Source organism: Lampris incognitus, chromosome 12 (genome assembly GCF_029633865.1).
Source record: "Lampris incognitus isolate fLamInc1 chromosome 12, fLamInc1.hap2, whole genome shotgun sequence".
NCBI lineage: Eukaryota > Metazoa > Chordata > Actinopteri > Lampriformes > Lampridae > Lampris > Lampris incognitus.
In genome coordinates, this window is record NC_079222.1 from 9939093 (window position 1) to 9949721 (window position 10629).

The window sequence follows — 10629 nt, forward strand, 5'->3', positions numbered from 1 at the left end:
GCCATAAATAACCTCACCAAACTGAGATGTGCAATGTTTAATGTATCTGGTGGCGTGGAATAAACTTTAATAACAATCCAAACACTTGTATTTTTAATCTAAACATCTAGTGCACCTGTTGGGTATTGACTCCAAATGGAAAGTAACTGAAATCAAGACATGTAAAAAGCTGTGACGTAAATCATGACGGATGATAAAATACCGAATAGGGCTGCACTATCTCATAACTTTTAATGGTGTGTTAATGTCATGCAGGGAGTCTATGAGAAGATATGTATCAGTGGCCAAGAGACAGAATTGCAATCGCCGTGTCTGTCTTTGAAAAGCAACGGCCCAACACCACATGGATCTGGAGGAAGACTGCGGGATACATGAAAAAATAAACAAGAGCTAATATGATATTATTTAAGATGCCAGTTGTCCATAAATCATGTTATTGTCAGTCTCTCGCTCTTTCTCTCTTTCTGTCTGTCTGTATTACATTTCACTCCAAACTAAAATCCTACAATTTTACTGGGATTGTCTTTTGCCTGAAAGGGTTTGTGACTCAAAATCTTCAGAAACCGGTCCTTGATAGGGCAGCCATCTTCTTCAGCATTGAGTATGTTTCTGTTCAAACAAGTAGCCCAATCAGTGAGAGTTATATTTGAAATTAACAGTTAATATGCCAAAAACCATAAAATAAGCATTCCTCCTTGTAGTCCTGTCTGAAAGTTAACTGTTAGCAGGTCTGTGTATGTAGTAGCCAAGAGGAAACCGTTGCAAATGAGAATCTGCATTGCACTCAGGTGCTTTCACCATATGGTGGGAAGGTGGCGGTGTGAATTCACGTTTACGGCGGCCTCACCCAGTACCGGTGTGGGGAGATGGCGGCGCGAACTTACATTTGGGGCAGCCTAACCCAGTAACATCCATGCAGTGTCTTCGTCCACGTCTGAGTTTGTGTCTTCGTTTGATGGCTGGGAGAGCTGGCGCTGGATCGGCTGGGAGAGCTTGGTCTGCTGCGTCCTGTGGGCCCAGGGACCAAGGCCTGGCCTGGAGCTGCGCCTGAGGAGGAAACACCGAGGGCGGTCTGACAGGATGCGGAAGTGGGGCAGGCTAAGCTAACTGCTAGCCCATGCAGACTGGCAGTTCCGACAGTCATCCTGGCGTTCTTTTTAACACCGAGGGCAGTCTGGCAGCAGCCTTGCTTAGCGTTGACAGTGTTTTTGGTGTTGTCACGTGGAGTGCGGGGAGGTGTGTCGAAGGTGTCTGGTTGGGAGAGCTGGTGTTGGATCGGCTGGGGGAGCCTGGTCTGCTGCGTCCGGTGGACCCAGGGACCACGGCCCAGCCTGGAGCTGCGCCCAAGGAGGAAACACCAAGGGCGGTCTGACAGGATGGGGCAGGCTAAGCTAACTGCTAGCCCATGCAGACCAGCAGTTCCGACAGTCATCCTGGCATGTTGGATATATGTGTTTTTGTAGTTTTTTGTTTTTTGTAGTTTGGATATATGTGTTTTTGTCTTCGTGTTGAACTAATATGGGCGGGGGGAAAACGATATTTAAATAAATGTTCGTGATTCCTGATCCCTGATAAGTCATGTCTGTGTCTGCTCTTCAAACAGTCAATAAGTGAACCACTTCATCAACATTTGCCACAAATGAGGAAAGAAAAAGACATGACTGGAGAGATAAATAAGATCCCACTGTTTTGGGAGTGTCAGTGAGTCTCACCATGCCGTCTTTGGAAAAAAATTCCAGCTTTTGACTTACAATCTTGTTATGAAAACCTTCAGTATAAGTCCTTCCTCTCACTGCTCATGTTTTGTCTTTTCTTTATGTATGATAGAAGCTGTAAATTAGTCACTCACTTCACTTCTTACCATTTGGATCACTGACACGGGCCTATGTTCACTGCATATGGTTAAGATCGATCACAATGTTGTGCGTTCAGTTTACAATAGTACGCCGATGAAACTGGTTAATAGGTGTTTCACATTACAGTGATGTGGAATCATATCAACAAATGCACAAAAAATATATAAATATATCTGTATCCATCCATCCACTATCCAAGCCGCTTATCCTGATCAAGGTCACGGGATGCTGGAGCCTACACCAGCAGTCATTGGACGGCAGGCGGAGAGACACCCTGGACAGGCCGCCAGTCCATCACAAGGCCGACACATTCACACCTAGGGACAGTTTAGTAGGGCCGGTTCACCTGACCTACATGTCTCTGGACTATGGGAGGAAACCGGGGCACCCGGAGGAAACCCACGCAGACACGGGGAGAACATGCAAACTCACACACAGGATGACCCAGGACGACCCCCAAGGTTGGACTACCCCGGGGCTCGAACCCAGGACCTTCTTGCTGTGGAGCGACCGCGCTAACCACTGCGCTACCATGCCGCCTGCATTTTTATGTTCACAAATATTTTCTTACGCCCACAAATATCTGTCATTTTAAATAGTAAAGGATAAAAAGTATTTTTAATGCTTACTGTACATATGTACATCTTAAATATTTGTGAATTTAGTTGAGTTCATTCACAGATTAATGCATCTGTATTCACAAATTCCCACATACATGTGGAGTCCATTGCATTTGTGTGTGGATTTGTGAGACTGTTCCTTCAATGTTTCGATTCAAAAAAAGCATTTTTTTTAAATACATTCTGTACAGCCAATCAGATGTTTTTCCATGTCAGTCAATAACAGTACGTCTAAATTCAAGCCTATAATTACAGATGATCACACTCTGCCATTTCAGGGCAGTGGCTGAGGGGCTGAGGCAGGCGGCTTTGGGGTATCAGGTGTTACACTTAAATCTGCGACTGTGGAAAACTGTGACCGTCATTAAGCTACGTAAAAAGTGGGGAACAATCTGAGAAAGTTTGGTGGCTGACTGCTGGAAATCTCCAAGTCTTCCCAGTTTAAGTATGGGTGGACAGACCACCGAACACTTTGGCGGTCTATCTATATTGAAACTACTGGTTCCATACAGCACATGTATTTTTTTTCCCCAAAAGAAATACATGTGCACAGTTTCAAATAATGATTACAAGCCAACTATACATTTTCCATTTGTCTAGAAAGTGATATTGAGCAAAATTCTTGGCACCATAATCTAACCGTTTCGACTTTATCCTGACAATAATAACCAAATTGTTATTTACATTACTGTTTCCAATGTTAAACTAATGCCTTTGTTGATTAGAAGAAAGCCACTTTGTTTTTATCATTGTACAGGTTACAACGAAATGTGTTCTCTGTATTTAACACATCCTATTGTATGGGAGCATTGGGCAGCTGGGGCGCCCGGGGACCAGCTCCAGTTCTTCTTTCCATTGCTTTGCTCAGGGGCGCAGGCAAGAGTATGGACCTAACACGCATGTCTTTTTGATGGTGGGAGGAAATCGGGAGCACCGGGAGGAAACCCAAAAGGACACGGGGAGAACATGCAAACTCCACACAGAAAGGACCTGGGATGGCCTGAGGTTTGAATCCAGGACCTTCTCGCTCTGGGGCAACAGCGCTAACTAGCCACTGGGCTACCGCGCCAGAGACTGCCTTCATTTATTGGCATTTTTCTGGTAAAGTGTAGGAGTGAAAGAGTCCCTCGAAGAATCTTATAAGCATGCTTGACATGTTGTGTTTGACACATCACCTGAAATACACAACCAATGACCCATGTGCCGTTCTGGATACGCAGACCTACAGTGACGAACGACCCATCTGGTAAGGTGGGCAAATGTCAGAAGGGCCGCCCAACCGTGCACTGAGAATGGATTATTACACTGATCTAAAAAGAGAAGCGAGAGGGGGAAAAAAACCTATTTCAGTGGCCCAAACCTTTTTAGACTGGCCCTAAATACTGTAGCTGTGCCTTGCTCTTCTCAAGTTTTGGTGAAACTCTTGTGTATTATAGTGTACTGTGGCTGAACACCTAGCCTATTTTTTTATGCCAAATGTGCCTTTAATTAGTAGCGGAGCGTATCACGTCGTCGTAACCCTGTTCAACACTCTACCCATCTGAGATTGTGTTTGTTGTCATCAATATAAAAGTCAGTGATTATTTAGCGTGTGTCAGTTGTGTGTGTTCTGTTTACAAAATTCATAGCCACTCTGTTTGGTTATTATCTCGAGCTTTTCATATTAACAAAATGGGTTAGCATTTGGTTTGGAAAAAGGGCCAGTGTATGTTAAAAAAAGTGCCTGGGCTGTTTTTTGACCCCAATCCATCAGTGAATGCGTACAGACTACAGCTTCACATGTGACTATATTGTCTATTAAGGTGGCACAGTGTGGTGTGATTCTGCTAGCTCTAGTGATTTTAGGATATGAACCCACTTAGATGCCTCGGCAAAGGCATTCAGAATGTCCTGGAGGTCTTCTGCAGAGTGCGCTGCGATGGTGTCATCTGCGTATTGAAGCTCCATGATATTTGTTTTGCAGACTTTGCTCTTGGCCTTGAACCTATTAAGGTTGACGCACCTGTTATCAGTTCTGCATAGGACTGGGATCCCCTGTGGCAGCTTTTCACCAATGAGGTGGAGTATGGCAGCAATAAAGATGGCAAACAGGGTGGGTGCAATGATGCATCCCTGTTTGGCCCCTGTTTCTACAGTGAAGGCCTCTGAATCAGAGTTGCTGTTTCTGAGCACTGTGACTGACATGCAGTCATGTAGAAGCTTCAATATTCTGATGTATTTTTCAGGGCAGCCATATCTTGATAGTATGCTCCACGGAGCCTAGTGGTCTACTGAGTCAGAGGCCTTTGTGAGGTCTATGAAAGCCATATACAAAGGCTGGCAAAGTCAAGGCCTGTCCACTCTCTGATGTTACATAGCCATCGCTTCTTCCTCTTTCCTCGTCTTCGCCCACCCCTCACTGTGCCTTGCATGATGGTCTCGGCAAAGTTGGAACATCTCAAGATGTGACCATACCATTTCGGGTTTTCTCTTCTTGACAATTGTCACTTGCTCTCCTACGGCCAACAAAACCTCCTCCACCATCCCGCTAGGCTCCAGCAGGCCTATCCGAATCCCGTGACGGATGGACGGAGGCAGCGTCTCGGAGGACGCCATTCCTCCCGAAAAAAACCTACTGAACACTCAGTAAAAACCATTAAGAAATTTTACCTGATCATGCACATAGGAAAGATGAAGAACACAGGGGAAAATCCGGAGAAAAAAAACCCCCAGCAAACAATTCAAACTCCACGCAAATATCACATTCACCACCCTCACTCAAGATCACGATCACGCTCACACGAACAACCTCCCAGCATGCAGTGCAGAGAGAGAGCGAGCGAGAGAGAGAGAGAGAGAGAGCGAGAGAGCGAGAGCGAGAGAGGGAGAGAGAGAGAGAGAGAGAGAGAGGGAGGGAGAGAGAGAGAGAGAGGGAGAGAGGGAGAGAGGGAGAGAGAGAGAGAGAGAGAGAGAGAGAGAGAGAGAGAGAGAGAGAGAGAGAGAGAGAGAGAGAGAGAGAGAGAGAGAGAGAGAGAGAGAGGGAGAGAGGGAGAGAGAGAGGAGAGAGAGGGGGGGGGGAGAGAGGGAGAGAGCATGAAGGGGTGTGAAGGAATGCAGCTGTTCAAACAGGCCTTTGATTTAGCGGTCACGGCGCACAGCGGGACTCAATCTGGCCCAAACACAGTGGAGATCAGTCAAACGTTTATCCCCTCCGGTCCAGTGGTCTGCTGCTTTTTGCCTGGCTCTTTTCTAAGCCATGCACGTGTCCGTGTGTGTATGTTTGTGTGTGTGTGTGTGTGTGTGTGTGTGTGTGTGTGTTTATGCATGGAAGACAGTGTGTGTGTGCATTCTGAGCTTGAATGGATAGACTAAGTTAAGATGTAATGACAAATGCACACATAGCTTTTATAATGCTGTTAGGTGAAGCTTTAACTGCCTGGACAAGAAAGCGGGGCCCTATGCAGTGGTGACAGCCAACCTCAAAGGCGCCGATACCCTCGGACAAAGTGCTCTGCACAGGTCTCATCCCTCTATTTTCTCCCGATCTTATTTTTGATATCTCTTGTAATGACATCGGTGCTTGTCATATCAATGTTGTCACTGATATGACACTACCTATCTATCTGGCTGGCTGGCTGGCTTGCTGGCTGTCTGTCCATCTATCTATCTATCTATCTAAATGTAGCATATTTTCATTTGTGTCCATGAATGAAGATATTTTGGAAAGAGCTTGTATATGAGATTACAAAAGGAGAAAAACGGGCGTCCGAGTGGCGTGACGGTCTATTCCGTTGCCTACCAACACAGGGATCGACGGTTCAAATCCCCGTGTTACCTCCGGCTTGGTCAGGTGTCCCTACAGACACAATTGGCTGTGTCTGGTCGGTTGGGGGCGCCTGTTCGGGGGACTGGGGGGAATAGCGTGATCCTCCCACGTGCTACGTCCTCGTGGCGAAACTCCCCAGTCAGGTGAAAAGAAGCGGCTGGCGACTCCACATGTATGGGAGGAGGCATGTAGTAGTCTGCAGCCCTCCCCGGATCGGCAGAGGGGGTGCAGCGGTGACCGGGAGAAAAAAAGGAGAAAAACAAACAACATGCACAGTTGGGGTTATGGGACAACAGTGACTCCATAGCAGACACGCTCCTCTGTGTGTGGTTACAGCAAGGTCCTTATGACTTACATGCTCCCATGCAGGATGTGGCATTTTTCTGACTTCCATAATTGTATTGTTGCTGAGCGCTCATGATGTACCGCAGAAAGCGTGTCACAAGACTAACCACCACTTATTTCCCGAAACCTGCTGTTTTTCCGATTTCATGTCACGGCACTGATCAAGCAATTGTAAACCCACAACTTCGGAAACAACCTGACCGAAGACATACAATGAGACAAAACCTGTATCATTCATTCCTCTTCAGCCGCTTCTCCCGGGTGGGGTCACGGTGGCAGCAAGCTAAATAGGGCACCCCAGACGTCCCTCTCTCCAGCAACGCCTTCCAGCTCCTCCTGGGGGATCCCAAGGCGTTCCCAGGCCAGATTGGACATGTAGTCCCTCCAGCGAGTTCTGGGTCTCCTCCCAGTTGGCCGTGCCCAGTAAACCTCCAAAGGAGGGCGCCCAGGAGGCATCCTAATCAGATGCCCGAACCACCTCAACTGGTTCCTATCAACGCGAAGGAGCAGCGGCTCTGCTCCGAGTACCCTCCGGATGTACGAGCTGCTCACCATATCTCTAAGGCTGAGCCCAGACACCCTACGGAGGAAACTCATTTCAGCCGCTTGTATCCGCGATCTCACCCTTTCAGTCACTACCCAAAGCTCATGACCATAGGTGAGGGTTGGAACGAAGACTGACTGGTAAATTGAGAGCTTTGCCTTCCGGCTCAGCTCCCTCTTCACCACCACGGTCCGGCACAACGTCCGCATTACTGCTGATGCAAAATCTGTATCTTCTCATGAAATACAACACAGCACGTTGTACAAAAACGTGCTTTTGATAAGTGACTTAGAAGTCAAAGGGAAAGTTTTAATGATGCAGAGGCCGAGGGAAGAGGCAGAACACAGTAGGAGCACAAAACTCTTGACCCAGAAATGAATGGGATTCATTGACTGAGTGGGATTTGTGGGACATGCTCGCTGGCTGTAAATGCTGGCCTGTTTAAGTCACGGCGTCGGTACATAAGAGCTGTCTGTCAAAGTGCTCTTCTCTGCATCTGCTCGGCCCTCCTCGCTCGCAGGGGTCAGCGCAATCTAGAGAGCCACTTCTCTTTCCTCTTTCTCTCCCTGGCTGTGTCAACAGGCCGAGCATGAGGTTCTAGTTTCCCTGGTGCATTTCTCACCTGTGCCTCATTAAAGTTGTGCCAAAAATGATAATGGAAAAGACGAAAGGTTGGCTGTGTGTTGGCTGGTAGTGAAAGGGCTACGGGTATTTGCGTGTGTGTGTGTGTGTGTGTGTGTGTGTGTGTGTGTGTGTGTGTGTGTGTGTGTGTGTGTGTGTACGTGAAAGTCTAGTGTCAGATATCCACCAGGCTCCAATCCAGAGAATTGAGACACCACCTGATCCCGGAAACTTTTGTGTGTGTGTGTGTGTGTGTGTGTGTGTGTGTGTGTGTGTGTTGTGTGTGTGTGTGTGTGTTTTGAGCATGTGTATCAATGACAGCCTTGTGTTATCACCAACCCCCCCGCCCCGTCTGATTGAAATGTAAATTGAATGTGTCATAAAGCCCAGATTGTCAGCCAAACGCTAAGTTATGAAGAAATAATAACATACTTTTTCATTAAGGAAACGACAGCTCTCATTTGCTCTTGCAGTTTCCTTTCTGTGGAATGTTTCCATAATTACTTCAATATTGAGAAACACTCAGCCTAGAAAAAAAAAAACAACTCGGGGAAAATGATAGCATTCTCTCTGGATAGCAATAATAATGTTCATGAACTGACATTTGTTTCAATAGGAAAAAAAATATGTCGAGAGTTCGTCGAGTGATCAAGGCCGACACATCTCAAACTATCCATGTGCCACTTGTGGATTTGGATCAAACTTTACCAGAGCTGGGGCGTCCGGGTAGCGTAGCGGTCTATTTCCGTTGCCTATCAACATGGGGATCGCCGGTTCGAATCCCCGTGTTACCTCCGGCTTGGTCGGGCATCCAGAGACACAACTGGCCGTGTCTGCGGGTTGGAAGCCGGATGTGGGTGTGTCCTGGTCGCTGCACTAGCGCCTCCTCTGGTCAGTCGAGCCGCCTGTTAAGGGGGGGGAATAGCGTGATCCTCCCACAAGCTACGTCCTCGTGGCGAAACTCCCCAGTCAGGTGAAAAGAAGCGGCTGGCGACTCCACATGTATTGGAGGAGGCGTGTGGTAGTCTGCAGTCCTCCCCTCATCGGCAGAGGGGGTGGAGCAGCGACCGGGACGGCTCAGAAGAATGGGGTAATTGGACGGATGCAATCAGGGGTTTTTCAAGGATTTGAGGACATTTGGGGCTTAACTCGGATTTCTGTAGGGGGGTCAGGGGGGATTCTCCCCAGGAAATTTGTTTTGATGCAAACAAGCTCTATTTTGATGCTTTTTTATGCAATCTGGCACCTTATTTACATTCAAAGTACATGTCTTAACCGTTGAAAAATTGAAATGTGTACCTCAGAAACTTTACTCCTACTCTGGTAGGAATTTTCATGTACACTGTGATACACATTACAATGGAGTCACCACAAAAGTTACATTTTCATATATTTTTCAGGAAGTCAAAATAATGCAATTTCACTATATATACTTTTTTTGACACACATTATCAAAATGGTGTACGGCATGATAAAACAAGGTAAAATGAAAACATTTATTTAAGTGTAATTTCAAAAAGTGCGCCATGACATTAACCTGTCTATACTGACATTTGCAACTGACAAAACTCATTCAGATGTACAGGCATGAGTAGCATTAGCATTTTAGCTAATCAAAATGGCTTCCCTCTTTGACTCCCTCTGACACACAAACACACAAAGTAACACTAAATTGTTGTTACCAGTTTCCATGCCCGATTCTGACTCCACTGCTGCTGCTGCTGGCTCTTCAGTCTGGAGCTCGTCTTTGCTACCCTCTGCAAAACCATGAAATTAACTTAAATGAAACTCGTAACTGGATTCATAATTGGATTGGATTGCATTCTAATTACATTACATGATCTAACTGTAGCAGTAGCTAAACAATACCCCAAAACACAATGGCGTAAAGTTGTTTATTTACTTGAAGTTCATTTAAATTTAAATCAATATGATGATTAACTTTTGTTTGTGCCGATAGTAAAATGAATAAGTCGTTATCATTTTAGTACGTTTAATTGAAATTAGATTTATTTACGAGAAAACCCCTGTCAAAGGACAATAAAAGTATGCTGTGGGATCAGACGAGTACGGCACGCTAGCTAAACGGCACCTACAATCATGACGAAGAGAAGTTCTCTTCATCATGATTGCAGGTGCTGAATCCAGTTCGTATCATAAATTGTGTAGGCCTCGTTAGCCGATGACGCTAACTATCCAACCAGTTAAACACTCTCAAAAAACTCCACGGCAAGGGTGTCGGTTTTCATGTAGTTTACTGGGAATCTTGTGAAACTGCAAGCACGATACAGACAGGTTATCAGAATTGTGAAACAGCATTAAACGATAAACATCGAACAGGTAAGTATCTAGGCTAGCCTAGCCTAGCCACAGTCAGGTAGCATAGAGATACAGAGCTAGCCTAGCTTAGCCACAGGCAGGTAGCAGAGATACAGAGCTAGCCTAGCTTAGCCACAGTCAGGTAGCATAGAGATATAGAGCTAGCCTAGCCTAGCCACAGTCAGGTAGCATAGAGATACAGAGCTAGCCTAGCCTAGCCACAGTCAGGTAGCAGAGATACAGAGCTAGCCTAGCCTAGCCACAGTCAGGTAGCATAGAGATACAGAGCTAGCCTAGCTTAGCCACAGTCAGGTAGCATAGAGATACAGGGCTAGCCTAGCCTAGCCACAGTCAGGTAGCATAGAGATACAGAGCTAGCCTAGCTTAGCCACATAGTGCTACGGCTACCGTAAAACACATACTTGGACATTCATTCGGCCACGAATTATCCTGCTGGTTATATTCGCATATATTGTCAGATGAGGTGTACTTCCAGCCGTCGCTTTGGCTGGCAGAATA